This window comes from Caretta caretta, chromosome 3, assembly GCF_965140235.1.
Source record: "Caretta caretta isolate rCarCar2 chromosome 3, rCarCar1.hap1, whole genome shotgun sequence".
In the NCBI taxonomy this organism is placed as follows: domain Eukaryota; kingdom Metazoa; phylum Chordata; order Testudines; family Cheloniidae; genus Caretta; species Caretta caretta.
In genome coordinates, this window is record NC_134208.1 from 102,776,803 (window position 1) to 102,796,289 (window position 19,487).

At 39.1% G+C, this 19,487-nt stretch overlaps 1 protein-coding gene across 7 annotated transcripts in view; it reads left to right on the forward strand.

The window, feature by feature from the left end:
- Positions 1–7,108: 7,108 nt before the first annotated feature.
- The window catches only part of EYA4 (EYA transcriptional coactivator and phosphatase 4), a 228,012-nt gene continuing 215,633 nt past the window's right edge, over positions 7,109–19,487 (forward strand). For all 7 annotated transcript variants that reach the window (XM_048844512.2, XM_048844511.2, XM_048844513.2 and 4 more), the window contains exon 1: positions 7,109–7,197. The gene's annotated coding sequence lies outside the window, so the exon portion shown is untranslated. The remainder of the gene's footprint in view (positions 7,198–19,487) is intronic.

Sequence of the window (19,487 nt, forward strand, 5' to 3'; positions counted from 1 at the left end):
AATTTAAACAGTTAACTTCCAACTGACACCTATGATTCTCAGGTTGGAATCCTCAAAGGCTGACATCTGAAATGTATATTGAAAACTATATCAGAGCAAGCACCTTTTAAACAACTAGAGGACTTTACAATAACCTCTCAAAGGGACTGATAGCTGGCCTTTATTGTCTGCACTGCTTTCTGCATATCATCAAACTGTAAATGCTGAAAGTAAATTATTAGCTTGAGTTCCCTTTTTTGGAGTTACAACATACAAGTTCAGAAATGATGCATCATTTTGAACAAGGCTTGAATAGTACACATAAGAGGGGGAAAAGGAACTTTCACTATGAAATAAAACAGGTTTTCTGAAAACAATCATTTTGACATCATTTTTTGGACTGTCTTTATTTTTCATTTTATAGGTTTCAAATTTAGTGATGATGTTACTGAGTTTCCTGCTTCTATTGCTCATCACCTGCTAAAAATGACTGAAATTGATTGAGCTTCATTTAAATCTTTATTTATACTAGGAGAATAGAGTTCCATCAAAATTTCTGGAAGGAAAGAACACAGTTACACTGAATAACAAGAGTAAGGTATACTGTCCTTTGTAACGGAAATGATGACATATTTTAAGCATTAAAAAATGTACTTGAAATTTTTACTTTTATAAAAATGTGAATAAGCTCCCGGTGGCTAGGCCAATTCTTCTTTCCTGAATATAAGTTACTATATTGTAATGGAAGTCATAGAGTTTACATGCTATTACATTGTAGTAAAAAGATTCTTGGCATGAATTTACATTTGTGATTATGGCATAATGAGCTCAATCACACTAGGAATGAAATCAATGATTGTTTTGCCATTGACTTCACTGGAAGCAGCATCCCTGATGATGGACTAATAAACATGAATATTGGTTATGTAGTTCATCCCAGAAAAGGCCCATAAAATCATTATACCTCACCATAATGTATTTTGTTTATGCCACATACATGACAGAAAAAACTATTTTGATAATGTTAAAAAATATTTATTTGTACTATGTTTCATATCCCATAGAAGTTTGGAATGCTATAAGTAGTTTTGGTGGAGATACCAGAAGTGGACAGAGAGCAACAACTGATAAATTGGAGATAAGATTGCAAATGACTATAAATAAGTTAAGGCAAAAAGCTTTAAAAGAACATTGAAAATTTTCAGAAAGAATCATTAAAATTTCAAGGAACTGTTAAACTGCTTAAAAATTGAACATGGGAAAGTATGAAAAGTTGCACTGGATGGATGACATTAACAGTTTAATGAAACAGATTAAGATGTTCACAGTTTCATAAATCTGTGTATCATATCTACATTTATGAAACCTAAAAACATGGCATCTACTACCATACACCACAATAAAGGCTGTCCAACCAACTCCCAACAGATCCTGGAGGATCTGCAGAAAATCCTGTGCAAAACATCAGCTCTGGCCCTGAAAGCCCTTCCCAGTCCAACAACCCCACCTTCCTAGTTTCAGGATTTCACTGGAACTGTATTAAGGAAAGACTGGCCCTGGCCACAGCTGCCCCCTGGTTCCCTGAAGGTAGTCCACAGAAAAGATAATATGACCTAGGATGGATTACCTTTTCTACTCCTTCCTCTCAAGACCTTTGTACTGTGGAACAACCTCAATGGGGTCTGAATGATGCAAAACTCCCATTGACTTCAGCTGGACTTTTGTCTATGTAAGAAATACCAAACGGAACCCGCTACTGGTAAGCATAAAATCCAATTAAAGACATCCTTGATACAGTATTTGGCACACTACGTTAGACATGTTTTTATGATGAAGTGTTAAATCTAGTCACTCAAAATAAACTTGCCACTTATTAGAAGTGCTTTAATATTTGCAACCATAAAGCTTTGTGTTCAAGGATGTAATATCTTTCATATTTGTTTGATTTTTTTTAAAAAGAGACATCTGAATAACATCTTACATTAAGAAATACTTGAAAAGTGAAGCTAAAAAACAATGTGTTATGTAATGCATTTAAAGGCACACTTAGCACTTCAAGTTTAGAGTGACTAGCCAGTCATAACCTGCTGTTGAACCCACAGCTGAACTCTATATGTAGAATTACTGAAGAGGGTGGGTCGCTTTCTTTTTATACTTGAAATCTGATAACCATGGTAAAAGAACCCCCATTCATTCTTTCTTTGTATGACTGTAAAGCAGCTATGAAGTACCAATAATAACCTTAAGTATACAGATCAGCAAACTCAGCCTAATGAACTTGCTTTTGGATTTGAGATTTGAACCTGAAAATGTAAGAAACTAGATTCTGATATTATCACAGAGAAAACTAGAAACAGATACATAAAAATATGTGTTTGTTCAGTGCATAGCACAATGGAACCATCATCTCTGTTGGGTCTCTAGGCCCAATAATAATAGTAGTAATAATTAATAAGAATTGCCAAAATTAGTATTTTGTGTCAATTGTCAGATTTTTCCTCAGAAAACATAAATATAATCCCTTTGCCTAAAAGAGCTTCTTTTACAATGATGCAGTGTAATTAAATTAATTTCACGTCAGAATTGTTTACAATAATTTAAAAGTGCATATTATTTTTAATAACATATGTAAACAGGCATATTATCTGGAGCCATGCCATTTGAGGCTGTAATCTCGTTAGATTTCGCAAGCTAAGTAGGGTTGGGCCTATAGTACTTGCATGGAAGACCTCCAAGAAAATTCCAAGTTATTGTATGAGCTGGTATTTGTGGATCGGTAGGCAACATTCTTCCACTGACTCTGTAATGAAATGGTGCCACAGCTTGGTGTGAACAATCATAATGCTGTCTTTTAGATAAGAGGTAAAACTAAGATTATGACTACTTGTGGTCCTTAAAGAGCCTATGGCACTTTTTGCAAGTGTAGGAGTGCCTGTCCTGGCCAAATACCAACCTAGGTAATTACATCCTGCCTACTTACATTCCCCTGTTGCTTTAATTGGGTACGATATTATTTTTCTATTCTTCTGTAAAAATGGATTCCATAGCCCCTCCTTGAGCTGCCCTTGGCCTATTTCTTTCATGATCTCATGCATTAGCCTATGTTGGGCCAGCACAGGAACTCACTCGGTGTTGCATAGGCAGCCCTACATGGCCACGTAGCTCCTTTATGGGATTTAAGTGACATGGAGGATATTGTGCTTGTTCTTTGCACTAGGTACCTGATCCAAAGCCTGTGGAAATCAAGAGGAGTCTTTATTGATTTCAATGGGATTTGAATAAGCCCCTAGATCTGAACTGTGTCCTCTCTCAATTAAAATTGTTGTTCAAAATCACCTGTGGCACACATACATAGTTATAATAATTCACTTATTTATCCTGTCAATGACCTCTTAATAAAGAATGTTTGTTTCATTATGAAAACAATTCCCTTGGGGCTACATTTAGCACTCCTGAATGTGTCAAAACTCCCATTGTCTTTGGGCTTGTCTACGTGAACATTTAGTTTGCTGCAAACGGGAGCATAAATCTACCTTGCACTAGCCTGCCGTGCACTAAGTGTCCTTGTGGACCCTGCTGATGTGCACTAGCAGTTTCTCAGTGCACTTGAATTGGAATCAAAGTGCATGAAGTAACTGTTAGTGAGAGTCATCTGGCCCAGGTCTCCCACTAAGGGTATGTCTACATTGCAGTCAAACACCCGTGGCTGGCCCACGTCAGCTGACTCAGGCTCGTGGGTCTTGGGCTGCGGGGTTATAAAACTGAAATGTAGATGTTTGTGTTCAGGCTGGAGTCTGGGCTCTGGGACCCTCGCTGGGTCTCTGAGCCCAGGCTCCAGCCCAAGCCCAAACATCTACACTATAATTTTATAGCCCCACAGACTGAGCCCCACAAGTTTGAGTCATCTGATCCAGGCCAGCCACGGGTGTTTTATTGCAGTGTAGACATACCCTTAGTGGAAGATTTGGCAGAGTAACAAAAGAGCCAGGAATACATAATGGGGGGAGATTTTTTTTCCTCTTCAATTTGAAACCTGTGAAAAACATAACTAATGCATACTGCATTGAACAAAGAACATGCATATTCTTTTAAATCACTTACAGCATACTTTTGTTTTATAGAGGGTGAACACATGGTTAAAAGCTTGCTTTAAAAGTGATGTGTCTATTAAAACAAGCCATGTTACTATGTGATTGTTCACTGTAACAGGGATTTGCGTCACTGAAGTAAATTGGAAGGAAACCAGTCTTCAGAAAACCTTCATTACAGGGATCAGCTACTTTGTAGTAAAATGTACTGCTGTTCACATATCTAATAGAAACAAATGAGTTAGCAACACTTTTTCTTATAAAAGTAGTCTGTTAATAGGATGGGTACTGCGATCACTAATTTCATTTTGCATCAGAGTTGTCAATTTTAATTATTTTCTGCAAATCTGATTTTTTTTACCTTTGCCCCAGTTATCCTCTAAACTTTTGTGTTCAAAATGCACTTGATTTTTCTGGCTTGTTTCTACGCTGTGTCAATTTAATGTGTTTTTTGGGGCTGAGGGAATAGATTAAAATGTTTTTCTTGCTGAATTCTTGAAGGTCAAAGAGTTTTCCAAGGCTGCTTCTCTCTCTAAGTGGCAAGTCTCTGAAGACACCAAATATTGAGTTTTTATAAACTTGTTTTCATGAGGAAAGAATTCCCTAAGGGAGTTACTACTAAACCTGTGCATTGCATAGCTCATATACAAACAATTGCACTAACATGGACATCTTCCTACCAAATCATTTCAGCGGTACGCTGACTTAGGTCCAAATTTTCAAAAATCGGTGTCCAAATTAGGCTCCTAAATCCACCAGGCATCAAAATAAGAGACCTGACTTTCAAAAGCACTGAACACCCCACAGCTTCCATTGAAGTCAATGAGTTACATAAGGACTGAAGCACTACAAATCTGTACAAGTTTTGTTCCCATCTACCTCCTACCTGCATTATATCCAGTGGCATCATTAATAAGCAAAATGGTTTGCTCCTTCAGCGTGGCATCAATTTTCATGACACATATTTTCCCTTTGCAGTAAATTGGTTTTACCATTCCCCCTTTGACTATAAATAATTGTAAAGTTTTTAAAGTAATTATCAAGGACTAGATGGTCTCAGAATTGCCAACACACATTCTTCAAAAATCCTAAATCGGGGCCCTCAAAGTCATGAGATTGGTTTAAAAATAATTAGTTTAAAATATGTTTAGGGTTCTTTATTTACCTTCTGTTTCATAAGCCTTTTTAGGTTCATGTTTTCAATATGTTTTTCACAAGGTAGGGGCTAGAACCTTACTTTTTAAACAATGGAAACTGAGGTTTGTCATGTACGAGCACTGCTGCCAGTGCTGGAGCTCTGAGGAAAAACAAAACTCTCGTCAGACTCACTATAAAACTGCAGGACTAGGTGAGGAAGAGGCGGGAGGGTGCAATGAGTCTTCTGCTCTCCTCCTCCTACCCCTTGTGTGCAGGGAGTGGAACTAAACACAGTCCTTCAACTCCCAGCACATAAGGATTGGGACTTTGCCCCAGAATGCACTGGGCAAGGGCTCCCTTCCACACTGGCCAGGCAGAAAGAAGGGAGACAACTGCCAATGCTAAAAGGGTATAGTGGCAGGTGCTGTTGCGCGTTTCCTCAGTGCTCCCCATATGCACCTGCACATCTCTGCTTTAGCTTCCCCAAAAGTAGAGAGACTGAGTTAGAGCCTTCCTTTTTTAGAAGAACTAGAGATTACAAAGATTACAAAGCAAGGGCCAGCTTGTGGTACCTGTACTCATGTTGGGTATGTTACCGTACCTGAGGCTGGATTGTGATCTGTCCTGTGCATCATCAGTGAAAAGGAGTAGAGGAAGTTTAAGGCGTTCCCTTATTGCCTTGCACTCTACCACTACTTCCAGTGTACAGCGGCTCTACACAGGTAGTTATGGTGTAGGGGAGAGGAGAGAGTGTGTTGACGCTGCTTCTCCAACACATCCAACAACGTGCCCCCTCCCTCCCCCCCTCCAGCTCCGTGCTTTGGGGAGCTTATGCTGCATCCTAAAATAGTCTATGCCCTGGGCAGAGTATAACTCTGAATCAGGGGCAGTGCAACAGCTTGCTGACTATGGGCCAGACCGCAAGTCACCTAGCCCCCTGTGTAAGCAGTGCCAATTGATGTCAGGGAGCAAGGCACTACTCAACCCTAGTAAAGGTGGCACGAGGGGGGGGGGGAGAGAGAGAGAGTTTGTAAATATGAGCAAATGCAGCCCCCAGGTGCGTAACTGCTCAGTAACTAAACCCTGCAATCCTGGCTCAGGCCGAGCTGCCATTGGAGTCAACGGGAGTGAGGGCTGCAGGCCTGAGCCCCGGGGAAGACGAAAGGTCCCGGGGAGGCGGGGGGTTCTAGTTAAGCCTTGACACCTGGGAGACAGCGGCTCTCCTCTCGCCGGCCTGTGCGTGTGCAAACAGCAGCTCTTCCCACGCTGCTCGGCGGGCACAGGGTCAGCGGAGACGGCCGGCCCCGCGGAGGGTTCCGGGTGCGACCCAGTGCCGGGGGGAGGCTGCTGGGGCAGCAGCACGTGTGCGCGCCGCGCCGGGGCGAGAGGGGGTGGGAGGCGCAGGAGCCAGCCCCGCTCCGCACGCTGCCCGGTGAGCTCACCGGATACCCACGCGAGGAAACAACCAATGGCAACATGCAGCTCCCGGGGCTGCAGTAAATACGGTCACAGGCTCAGCCCCCCCCGGCACCGTGCCGCTGCTGTACCCTTGGCCCGGCTGCCTGCAACAGCTCCCTGCACAAGTGCAAAGCAGCGCCCGGGGCGGGGTTGTATCGCGCGCTGCCCTCCCGCTTTGGGAAACCCGCACCCCATTGGGGTTCCTCTGTGTGAAGTAGTTTTCGCGGGGCTGGGGGGGGGGGCAGGTGTGTGTGTGTGTGTGAGGGGCGCAACCAGTTGCACGCCCTAAAGTGAGGAGAGTGGTTGCTTTCTCCCTTACCAGCCCCCCTCCTCCTCCTCCTCCTCCTCAATCCCCTTTGCTCTGGGTTGCGGTGTGTGGCGAAGGGGGGGGGGGAAGAGCCGTGGAGGGGGGGTGTCCTGTTGTTTTGCCGGAGGAGCAGCGCAAAAGGGGAAGCTCGACTTGAAGAAGGGGCGAGAATCAACATCCCAGGAGCAGCCGGCACAGAGAGCTAGCGGCGTGTCCCCGCACCAGAAGGTGAGTGTCGCTGCTCCGCTCCCCTTCGCTTCCCACGTCGCCCCCTGTGTGTGTGTGCGCGCGCGCGCGCCGGGCCGCCCGGCTGCCTGCGCCTCGGGGTTATTGCGGAGCATTGGTTTCTTCTTTTTGAACCGGCTGCCGTGAGACGCGGCAGAGATCCCCGCGAGCAGCGGCTGATGGCTCTGAGCCCTGCTGGGCACCGAGACCGGGGCTTTTCCAACCCCCTCCCCCCAGTCTGCAGGGGGAGAGATCCTCGCAGACTTCTGGTCGCTCCTTTGGCCAGGCTTTTCTGCCCCTCTCCAGGTGACCCAAGGGCTTGCGTTTCGCCCCCCACCCTTTGATCTGCTCTCCCTGGAGCCCCGAGCCCTGCGGGTTTTGTCCCGTTCCGATGCAGTTCACTAGCCCTGGGCTCTGAAAGGCAGATCGGTGGTGCTGGCATGAGTGTATAGCAGGAAATTCACCAGCCTTTTCTTGTCATCCTCTTAGTGCCGCTTTTTGCAGGCGATTGTATTTTCTCTTTCAAGGAACCTCCTCCCCGCCTTGTGGAAGTTTTGTGCTTCGTAGTCAGGGAGACGTACGCGGCCGAGTTTGTGTCCTCGCTGCTAGGGCAGGGAATGTAGAAGAGGTGGTCAGAGATTGAAATTCAACGGGTTTTCTGGAGGTTTGTTGTGGTAACTTGACTAGCGAATCCTGCCAGCAACCTGAACGTGCAGCGTGAGTTTTGTAGGACTACAAACCTTGGGGGAAGGGGAGTTTCCTTAATTTATGGCAGCTTTTGTAAGAACATGCTTAGCTTTCAGCACTATAAAAACGCAGATGGTTCAATCTGGTCTGGAAAATATGCCCTTTTGTTCAGTTGTACATCCTCTGCCATGTAACTTCCAAACTCCCTCCTACCCCCCCAGACTCTGGCAGCATTTAAATCGAATTTCCTTTCTTAATAAAGAACGTTTACAGTTTGCAGCCATTAGAAAATATCTGCTGATGAAAGGAGACGGTCCCATAGTGGCAATAAAATAAGGAAAATACCTTAATGTCTGCAGCCTCTTTCGCAGTATTTGGAGGGAGTGGGGACCCAGGGCTCTCTTGTTTTTGTTCCTCTCCCATTTTCTTTTTCTAGGGGAATATTGTGGTTTAAAGCCAGACACAACCGTATGTTCTCCCTTTCTCCCTCTCCCCCGTTCCCTCTAACTCTCCACTGTAGACGAAAACACAGGAATAATAGCCCGTTCCACCTAGATGCATCAGCGCCGCATGCAGGGGCTTGTGTTTTGGTTTGAAAACACTTCCACGTGGAGGAGAGTCTGTGTGTGTTTGTACTTAATCTGAGGTGGTAACAGGATTCTCTGTGTTTAAACCCAATGGGCTGTTGGCCATTAATTTGCCTCTCTGGCTGTCGTTACGGACGCTTCCAAAATCTGATACCTAAGAAAAACTGCAGGTTAGATTTCACATTAAGGACTCGTAGTTAACAGTTTTGTTTCTCCTACCTCCGTCTTTTTTGGCGCGGTACATAGCATCCATTTAATCAATAGAGAGGAATATTAGTGGGGTATGGCAATTAAACCCAAAGTCGCTTTGACATTTTATTTTTAAGCAAAGGCGACTGTTTGCAGTACTTATGTTTGTGCCCATTTCGTGTCATGCAGTGCAGGGGTTTAGCAGTCTTAAGCATTTTTAACAAAAGTGAAAGGGATCCCAGGATAGAGTCGCTGCCAGTCAGTAATTGGCATCTAAAGTTTCATGTGCGTTTATGAAACTGACTACTATTAGAAACCAAGTAGATACATTGTTGTTTTTCCGCAATCCTGTGAGCAAGATTCAAAGGAAAGCACAAGGAGATACATATTTTTTTTTACTAGTAATAAATATTTTGCATTGCATAGATCCGATGTAGGTAGGGATAGCTAAAAAACAGAGCATTTTAAGTCGTTCGAATTTAAACATTTTAAATAATTGTTTTGCATTAAAATAATAAGAAATCCATATAGATTTTAATTTAAGGTCTGATTTGCACATATTAAAATAGTAGAAGCAGTAATATAAGCAGACTAATTAAAATATATTTAACATAAAGCAATAGACAATTCAGAATTGCATTGAAATTTACTGAGAAGTATATTTTCACCCTATACAGTTATAAATAAAGCATTTTATCTGATTTCTGTTCTCGATTTGATGTGATCTTTCATTGTATTATATATATCTTTTTATGTATTAAGGATTTGGATATAGCATAATTTCAGTTTCCAAATACAAGTTAATAGTGTTTTGTTGCATGTTTAACATTTTTCTCTGATTTCTTAACACAACTCATCACTTCTTAGTGACCATGTAAATCAAAATCTTAACATCACTGTAGACTTTCCACTTTTTCCCCCCTGCAGTGCACCCGTACAGTGCTGCAGAATGTAGATCTTTACATACCTACAACTTATGTTAAATGATATCAAGTAAGTGGAAATACAAATGGACAACTTCTACCCTTCTTCCAGTACATTTTAACATTTAATGTAATCTGGGCTACATCTAAAACAAACAAATTAAAAACAAATCTTTCCTGGTTTGTTTTCTGAATGCTGGTATTCATGTTACCAACTGTTTTTTAATTAATTGTAGTATCTTAAAAGGAAAATACAAGGTGAAAATGTCAAATAGTTACTTTGTACTTGTTACATATTTTAATATTTATTTTTATATCTTTTGGATTGTGTTAAATTATACTATTATATATGCAGTCGAATCATATGCTTAGAGGATTCTTTTATGTAGTAATGTCTTACAACATATTACTACTCTTCTGCAATAGAAATTTATTCTGATATAAGTGACTGAGAGATAATGGACAAAATTATAGATCAGGTTCCCAGTATCACCGAGTTCCTTGTTACTCATACTAAATAAAATGTATTGTGCATGACCATTTGAAATACAGAAAGACAATGTCCTATTTCATATTTTCAGCCTCTGATACAAGCTTTGAAAGTTGTTTGGCTCTTGTGTACCTTAGTTTTACTTTACAGTATTATAATAAAGAACTTTGTGTCAGAATTTGGTTGAGAATGGGCAAAGATAATTATGCACTTTTGACAAGAGTTGATTATATTGAACAGCATTCATTCTATTTTTCAGGTAATGTAAACTACTTTTTTCTGTTTAATATGAAATTCAGTCCAGGAATTTCCTCTCTCTTCTCCTCCCCCCTGTCAAGTGCTGTTGAAAGCAAATACTAATTATTTATGTGTTATCTTTTGCTGTTTTGAAAGTGAGGATTTTATGAACTCTGGGTAAAACGAGTCTCCCTTTTTATAAATGATAGTTTATTCAACGTAGTTCTACTTTGCAGCTGCTGATCATATTTCATAGAGCTGTTAAAGCACTTAAAATCTAAAATTAGGTACTGTCTGGTAGTAAATATTTCAAATCACTCCTTGAAGAAATAAATAGAAAAGTGTGCTTTCAAAATATGACATTTTGAAGTCTTTAATCATACAAAAGCAATCATGCTTTGCTTTTATTAAAAATAATATGCTTACTACTTAAACTATACACAAAATGTGTTTTTAATTTTCTTGATATCTTCTGAACTATCACCATATAGAGACTCTTAAACTAATTGTGTATGAGAGCATAATTAGGCATTTTGTTACAGCAGACAAGAGGCATCCAAATGAATTTCTAACATACCTGTATCTCCACGTATTATTTCTCACTGGGCTTAGAAGTGAAATGTATATTCAGTTGCTTGTTTTCATGAAAGTTTATGTAGGACATTTAATAACAGAAAATATAAAACTTACTTTTTTTTTATCCAGACCTGTGATCAGCTGTTTTATATAACTGCATTCAATTATTATATTTTGCTTTTGTTTTATAGTAGTTACTTTGTTTTCAGTTTGGAACATGGAGCCAAGCTCACCTATCCATTCATAATAATATAGTTTGGATTTTCAAAAAGAATGTAACCCAGACAGAAAAAGTGAATGATTTGCAGATAGTTGTCAAGTGTTTTTAAAGCTTTATAAAAGCCTAGCAATAAACCAGGTTTAGTAGCAGCACCACTTGTACTAAAATGCCTTATGATGATACCCTAGGTTTTACTGCATAGTTTAATGTTCCCTGTGATTTCTGGCCATCTCAGAGTATACATTTATTGTGACGGCAGAAACAATTTATTTCAATTAATAAATGTTTTAAAAATTGTGCAACGGAAAAGCAGCTCTGATACCATGTGAATTAAAGAGAATGTTTAACATTTTGATTGTTGTTTCAAAAGTTTGTAAGTAAATGTGAAAAATGTGATAGGCAGTTTTCTTTTTTAGTTTTAGATATATTGTATAAATGTGAGTCCAACTGTAACCTTTCCTGTCATTGAAAAGCGCTAATTGATCTTGCGGGCCCTGACATAATAATATAGTTTGATATTTGAAACCATTCAGCTTTGGTATGGCCCCTTAATCACCCCTGAGATTTCAGGACATGGTTCTGCTGAAGACATAAAACTATTCCCTTTTTTGAAATCAAATAAAAATGGTTTTTAAAACTAAACTTTGTATGTGTTTTCTTCCTTTTGAAGTCAGTGAGAGTTTTGCCTGCCTAAACTCTGAACTTGACTGTTTAATTAGACTTTATAGTCTGCAGTTAAAAATACTGTCACTTGTTGTATTTACATGTGTTTTATAATGGTGACGTTTTAGATATTAATATATAGAAATAGGTTGTTGGCAAAAAATCTCTTGCACAAAAAAACCCAAGTCCAAGCTTCTGTCTGAATGTCAAATTAAATCAGAAGTGCTTAAAGAAACCTGGGTCCATCTTACTTTATCATAGCAGTGTGAAAGCTTAAATGTGAAGAGCACATATCTGGTGAGTATAAAGTAAATTTTATTTGGAAAGCAAGTTTATTTAATATTTTCATTTTAAGTCCATATTATAAATTATTTTTGGCAATATTACAACCTACTTGGGACACCCATAGGAGGGGCCTCCGTCTAAAATACCATTCGACTCAAAACCTGAGAACCGTACTGGGCACATGTTCTACCTTTTGCTTAAATATTAAACATTTTATGTTTTTTCTTAATCCTGTATTAAAACAGACTGGACATTTCTGCACAATCTCGCTACTGAGCATTCATGCTGACAGGTTTATATATACTACTTGTCACATTTTTCAGCAAAATGGCCACTGTTAATGGCAGGCTCAAAATGCCAAGTATAAGCACTTCATTTTCAAACTTGTCATAGTGTTGTATGGCAAGAAATGATTCCCATAAGAGCTTTCAGTGCTGTGTTGAGCAAGGTCAGTGCAGTTTTTCCGTTTAAATTCCTACTCCCTAGAAAAAGAGGGAAAATCATTGTGATTCCATACTGGGCAGCTGTTGCTAGAAGTACAGTAGAATGAGTAAGTTTATGGAAAAATGGTTAATTGGTGATTGTGTGTTGCTTGAACAACACTTCTCAAGCAGTTCATCTGTACAACAATGGAAGAATGTTGTAGCTCCGTTTTGATTGCCTTATACTGTGGCCAGACTATACATTTTTGTAATTTTGTCTCCTCCGTTCATTATAAAGGCGTGTCATAGACACTGTCTCCCACAAAATACCTGCAGGTAGGAGTAATTTCATACCTGTAATAGCTCTCAACTTTTTTACCTGAAGGTGAATATATTTTTAATTAATTTGACAATGTAATATTCATAGTGTTACACTTTGATACTAACCTGAGATGACCCACTTACATTGACATTGTCAGCAATCTAAAGAATTACTGCTGCCCTTTTTTTTTTTTTTTAAATTGGGTTGAAGAGAGTAAGTATTCTGCTACTGACACATCTATAATTAAACCACAAAAATCTGAATCAACATATCAGTAAGGGTCTGACTGAGACTACAAAAGAATAGAAATACAGAGTTAAGCTTGAAACGTTGAACAGAATTCTGCTGGTTATATGCATATAACTCTATTAAAATCAATGCCTTTGCATGGATGTAACTGGAAACTTGATTTGAGTAGATCCTGAACTGGTGTAAATCAGTATAGCTGTGTTGAAATCAGTGGAGCTATTCAGCTTTATACTAATTGAGGATCAGAGCCTCTAGCTTTATCTTTAACCCAGTCTCTTATGCCTCAGATATTGTCGTACACTCAGGTTACATGCACGGTTTGGAGATTTCTGCAATATCTAGACAGAACAAAGTGAGTTAAAGATAAAGTTACAGTCAAATCTTTCAATTTTCTCCTTTTTTGGGCTTTTCAGACTTATGAAGAAATATTTTGTGTTAATTTTTTATAACAGTATTTAAAAGAGCATAACAGGGAGAACTGTGAGCCAATTACGTCTCTGGAGCATTGGCTCCATTAAACATAGTATATCAACTGACTGTTTTAATTTGTTTTAGGTAATTTGCGTGCTCATGAAAGTGAGCAGTCATAGAACCAAGCATAGTGTAGGTGGGTTAAATGCAAATTTCCTTGCCAAGTTCAGTCAATGCATCTCGGACCCAATCTGCTATTCCAGTTCTGGTCCTCTCAAATGCAGAGAATAATAATTGTGCTTAAAACTATAGTGGTTTTGTGAACTGGATAACTTTTTTCTAGGTAATTCATTTTCAGTTTTCACTTAAACAAGATTTGGATCTACAGTAGGTCTCCATAGGTGAAATGTTAAGCTGGTAATCCAGTCTACTGCCTATATTAATATTTATTCTACAATGGTGTGATAGTCATCACGTTAATCTTGGTTAGTTAATATCTCTTTCACCTCTCAGCCAGATGATTATGTATTCAGTTACCATACCAGGAATTGGCCTTATAGCTGACTCTGCCACTTTAGAGCAATAATATTGGGTGTGACTGCAATGAAAATGGTAATGCCTTTCAGATGAGTTTCCATCTGCAGACTCTCCTACTCATTTCTGGTAGCTATTTAGATGGGTATTAACAGTTAACTTGTTTTCATATCAAATATTTTATACTTATTGTATGTGCCATTTTCATTTCTCTGGGGGGGTACTGGTACAGTAATCAAATTTTGTCTTAGGCCACAAGTGAGATTGAATTTGGAATGCTCTACATAATCATTGATGGATACTTAAAACTACCTGCAGTTTTTGGCTTATTTAGAAATCCTGTACTCAAGAATTCACGATTAGAGTAGAGCTCAGAGATGCTTCAGAATCAGGAGTAACCTGCATTGGGAGAGCTCTGTAAGGCACAGTTTGGAGGTAACACTTTTGGGAAGTTCTGACAGGTTTCTTTCTTTCTTTCTTTTTTTAGGTGACCTTTTAGAGGTGACAGTTCTAGGATTTATTCAATAACTGTGCAGAAATTTAGGTGCAATATGAGATGATGGTGATATAAATTTTCCATTTGGGTTCACTTCTGTTTTGAACCTGTTCTTACGACGGAAAGACAAAGCATACTTCTACTGGAAGAAAACTTTGTCACCAAAGCTGGCAGCAGCAGCTGCTGATTGGGTTCTTTTACGGCTGTCCCGTGAAATGAAGTTGAATCGTTTCTCAAAAGTGGCTGTTACTTAAACCTTCACCATAGGAAAGGGTTTAATTTATGGCAGCTATTTTTTATTCGTCCCCACTGTCGCAAAGTACTACCTTGCACACTATCATATTGCAGGTGTGTTGTGTTGTGTTTGCAGATAACGTGGTACGTCACATGATTTGTTCGTTTTTTATGAGCAATCAGAAACTTTCTAGTGGAAAATTGTAGTTGTCTGTCGGACGTGTCATTTTATACTATGCCTATAGAAGGCGCACAAACGGCATGGTGCGTTTTAATATCCAATGCCCAAGCTGTTGCCTGACAAATCTAATATGATGATCTGTGTGTGACTTTGTATGCAAGGGTCTTGGAGGACTGACCATTTTTTTTAAACTTATGTTTGATTGATTTTTTTCAATACGCTGCTATGCAATATATTGTAAGCGTATCTAGTTTTCATAATTACAGTTGCATAGTTAGTGCCCTTCTTTATGGTTTGAAATTCACCAGTGGTGTGGTACATTATCCTAAGGACTTCCATACCACTTAAGTTCTGCACAGGGACTGCTTGGAGGATCTCCTAGGATCAGAGTGTCCACTGGGGGGATCCAGTATAGTGTCTTTATGCCAAAGAAGGGGACTCTGAGCCATGGGTCAACATGGAAAACCTTCACTGGAGATGGAGAGGCCAGAACAAGCCTAATGGATCCTCATTTTCATGGATTCAAGGCCTCAGCATCCCCCACAAGTGGAGCAGAGGAGTTGTAACCACTGTTTCTGTTCACATAACTAGGGTAAAGGTGCTGGCCTTTAGGTGGTGAGTGGATTTCACCTTCATAGAAACTCTGTTGTTCACGTACATAGAGCCTAAATATGGTATTTCAGTTTTAAAGGCTGGAGTGGATTTCATCCATTGAACCTAAACCAATCTTTATGGTTTTTGTGGGTTTGTTTTTTGTTCTCACAAAGTTGATCTTTGAGTACAGTTTTATGCAAAAGCCATGTTACGCTAATGAGAACCAGGCCCAAAATATGTGTGTGTGTGTGAGAGAGAAACCTTTTGAAAATCTCGATGTAAATTTAAGTAAAGGCTATTATATGCTTTCTGCATCAAAAGCCCATGATGGAAAAAAATGTTCAACATCCAACACTTACTGATATTTTTATTAAAAATTCTTAGAAATTTCCATTAGTTGGCACCCTAACTGTTCTGTTGTTTTTATTCAGATTAATTCAATGCCTATCTTGTGGCTACTATAATAGAAATGATAAATAATGATTTCCCTTGTTTTTCCTCAATTTCTCTAAGAAACAACCTCTGTTCTCCAAGAGTGGTTTTAACAAGAATTACTTATCCTGAGACTGTTTCTGTACACAGGTTTTTACATTTCTGATTGTTTAATGCTTCCCAGAGAAGGGAGTACCTTTTATTCCCAGATCTGCTATTTCAGGGATACTGCCAACTTGTACTCTAATACATTTTTTTTAAAGTTTAAAATAGTTACGCATAACTATTATGGGTTACCCATAACCCTGAGTACGCCTACCAATTTTTGTGGCTTTACAATCACATTTTCCTATATTTCAAAAATATTTTCTGCTGCTCTGTTAAAGACCCACACAAACAACAGTGGAATTGACTGTATGCAAAGTGTTGTCAAATGCTCAATGTAAAGAAGCTAAAAAGGAAACAGAATTTTTTTTCCTTGAAACACTTTCATTTCTGGTAATCTTGGGTGTTACTTCAATAGTTTAAAAATGTTCATGTTCCTCCAAGTCAGAGGATATTGCTGTTGAATACCCATTAATACTGTAGTATACTGCTTGAAACAAATTGAATGAGTTCATCGTATAGTAAGTAGACTTGAACATGAATATAAATGGTGATTTTTTTTTTTTAAAGTTATAAAACGTTTGCTTTTGTTAGAGTTCACATCTATGTTTGGGTTCCACAGCGGTTCCAATATGACATGCTAAGGGTTATTATCCTAGAAATAATTACATTATCACTGATATTGTACAATCTGAGTTATACATCTAAAGTACTATTTTTTTGTTTTTAAAAATTGAATTTAAAAACTGTGGAAAAAAAATCAGAGATGTGTGATTCTTTTTTTTAAAAAGTTGATTGTGTTTGTTTAAGTATACAGGGTATCCAGTGGTTATAATGGTTATTTTCTAAGGGGCCTGTTTAAGTAGAACAAAAATGATTACCTTATAGTTATTTTTCAGTTATTTTCCACAAAAAAAAAAAAAAAAAATAAGCAAAATGCTTCAGAAAGTCACCAAAATATGTAATTTTGGAAAACAAAACCACTGACCCACAAGACCAAAAATAACATAACATTAATGTTTCAAACGGAGTTCTTAAAGTCTTCTCTTTTTGCTTCTCTGCATTACTCATTCTTGAAATTCAGCACATGGTTTTTCTGCATCTAGATATAAAATAAATGTAGTAGAACATATTTATTTGTAAATTAGCTTTTCTTTATTTTTCAGGGGGAGACCAATGGGATTATAGATTAGATTTGGTTGCAAGGAGTCTGGAAGAACTCCTAGGAAGTAGTCTAGAACTGAGGAGACCCAAGTTCAATTCCTTACTCCACCCCAGACTTCCTGTGTGACATTGGGCAAGTCACTTAGCCTTTCTGTTCCTCACCATTTGCAAAATGGGGATAATAACACTTCTCTGTCACAGGGGTTTTGAAAGGATAATCACATTAAAAGGTTGTGAAGCCCTTTGAGATCTACTGATTTAAAAGTGCAATGTAAGAGCAAGGTATAGGCACTATACAAACAAAGAACAAAAAATGATCCCTGCCCCAGAGAGCTTACAAATGAAAGCACTAAGGCATTGTTTCACCAAATGTAAACATCATGCATAGTTTCAATGCTTTGGTAAGGTTTCTTAAGAGATTTTTCTATCTTCCCAGCATCCTTTTTACCTGTCCTCTGGTACCATAGTCATGGACAGCAAGCAAAAAAATATTCTATTGGCATGCATCCTTCCAACTTTCCACCTCCCCTGTGCTTGTATTACATATGCAACTGATGTATGGACCTCACTTCTTCGCGCTCATTGATGACATTACCGATACAGAGTTCATCTGTTTGAATTCTTATTGCTGCTGCTCTACCAAGTGTTAGATTTCAAAGCCTTGCAGGTCAGTTAAGGTCAGAATCAGTGATGCAGAGTATAGATATATTTTTTTAGCTTAATTTGTTTAGTTACTATATATATATATATATATATATATATACACACGTAGTCCTTGAACAGAGTTAGTCACAGACAGAACACAAGCAACCACCTCTTTCAGAAAACTCAGCCCAGACACCAATGCTCAGATCCTACTATGCACCAGAGCAATGGACTCTAATTAGAGGGATGAAGGCAGAGAGCAAAACTTATTATTTTCAAAAACTTCCCTCCTTCCAAACAAACTGAAGTACAAAATTAACACAAGCATACAATAAGGTTGAGTACTGCTCGCACATTAGAAAAGAACTTGTAAGACTATGTGTAACAATACCATGTAGTTATGCACGTTAACACTATGCTAATAATTAAATTGATGCAGAAAAACTTGGTGCCATGAACTAGATATTTACTTTTATTACCATATTTCATTTTCTAGTATCAATTCACATGTCTGAAAAAGAAAGATGGAAAAATTAAGAGGCAAGAAAAGATTCATGGGACTATTTTTGTAGGAAGAATGCAGGGAGTATAGAATACTTAAATTACGGGTGTAGCAGGCTTCTCTGTCTACTTTAACATTCCTGGCAGTCTTACTGTAGGAAGTTCCTTTATTTCAAGGTGTAGGGAAAACATAATTACTGGTCTGTTGGCTAGCTGCTAGGCTCCTCCCATGAGAACAACTACCAGACAGCAGTAGTAGGGCAGTTCCAGACTTCCATTTACCACAGAGCCTTGAGGACACCATTTTTCTGTAAAATGCACTAAAACAATTGTAAATCTTTCCTAATAACTTTAACTTTTATTTTTACAATTGGAAATGCCTAATTCTCCCTCTCATTCCTCTGGTATGTTAGCTAAATTTGCTACCCCATTTCAGCATATGTTCATATACACCGACATACCAGATATTCTGTTGTATAGGAACAGGATGGCCAAGCAGAGCCTGAGGAAGTGTTCCTCCTGCACTACCTCCCTTCAGGCACTTATCAAGGAGGATCTATGCTTATATGCTCATGTTCCCAATGTAAGTTATCTGTTACTGCCTTTTTGAAGGCATTTATTGATGCAGGAAGAGACTGGGTTTCTCCGTCATTGTGTAGGCCCCACAATGTCTCCTACACGCCTTCCACGTATATAGCTAACAAGGCGGTATGCTTCACTCTGAGGCAGCGGGAGCCAGGGATGCGCTCATTGGCAGGAGCGATTTTTTGGTGAATTCCTGGAGTGGTTGCACAAGCTCAAAATAAGGAGGGAAAAACTCCTTTTGATGAGCAATCCCACTTGGACCGCTGGTATCCTAGCCGCAGGCAGCTTTTCAAGGTTCTGCAGCACACAGAAATGAAACAAAAGATGTTTTCTCCACCAAGGGTCACTGGACAGATTCAGGGGTTGGCAGGGCTTGCTCAGATGAAATAAGCCCTTGCATGACACCTTTTCCACTCAGGTGGGTATCAAAGTCTAGATGGAGGGAAGAATCTCAACATTTTGCACGTCATTAGTAGACAGAGAAGTGAGTGTTGGAATTTGTACAAAGAGCCCCACAGAGCTTTCAGACTCTTCCAGAAGAAGATTCCCATCTCCACAAAA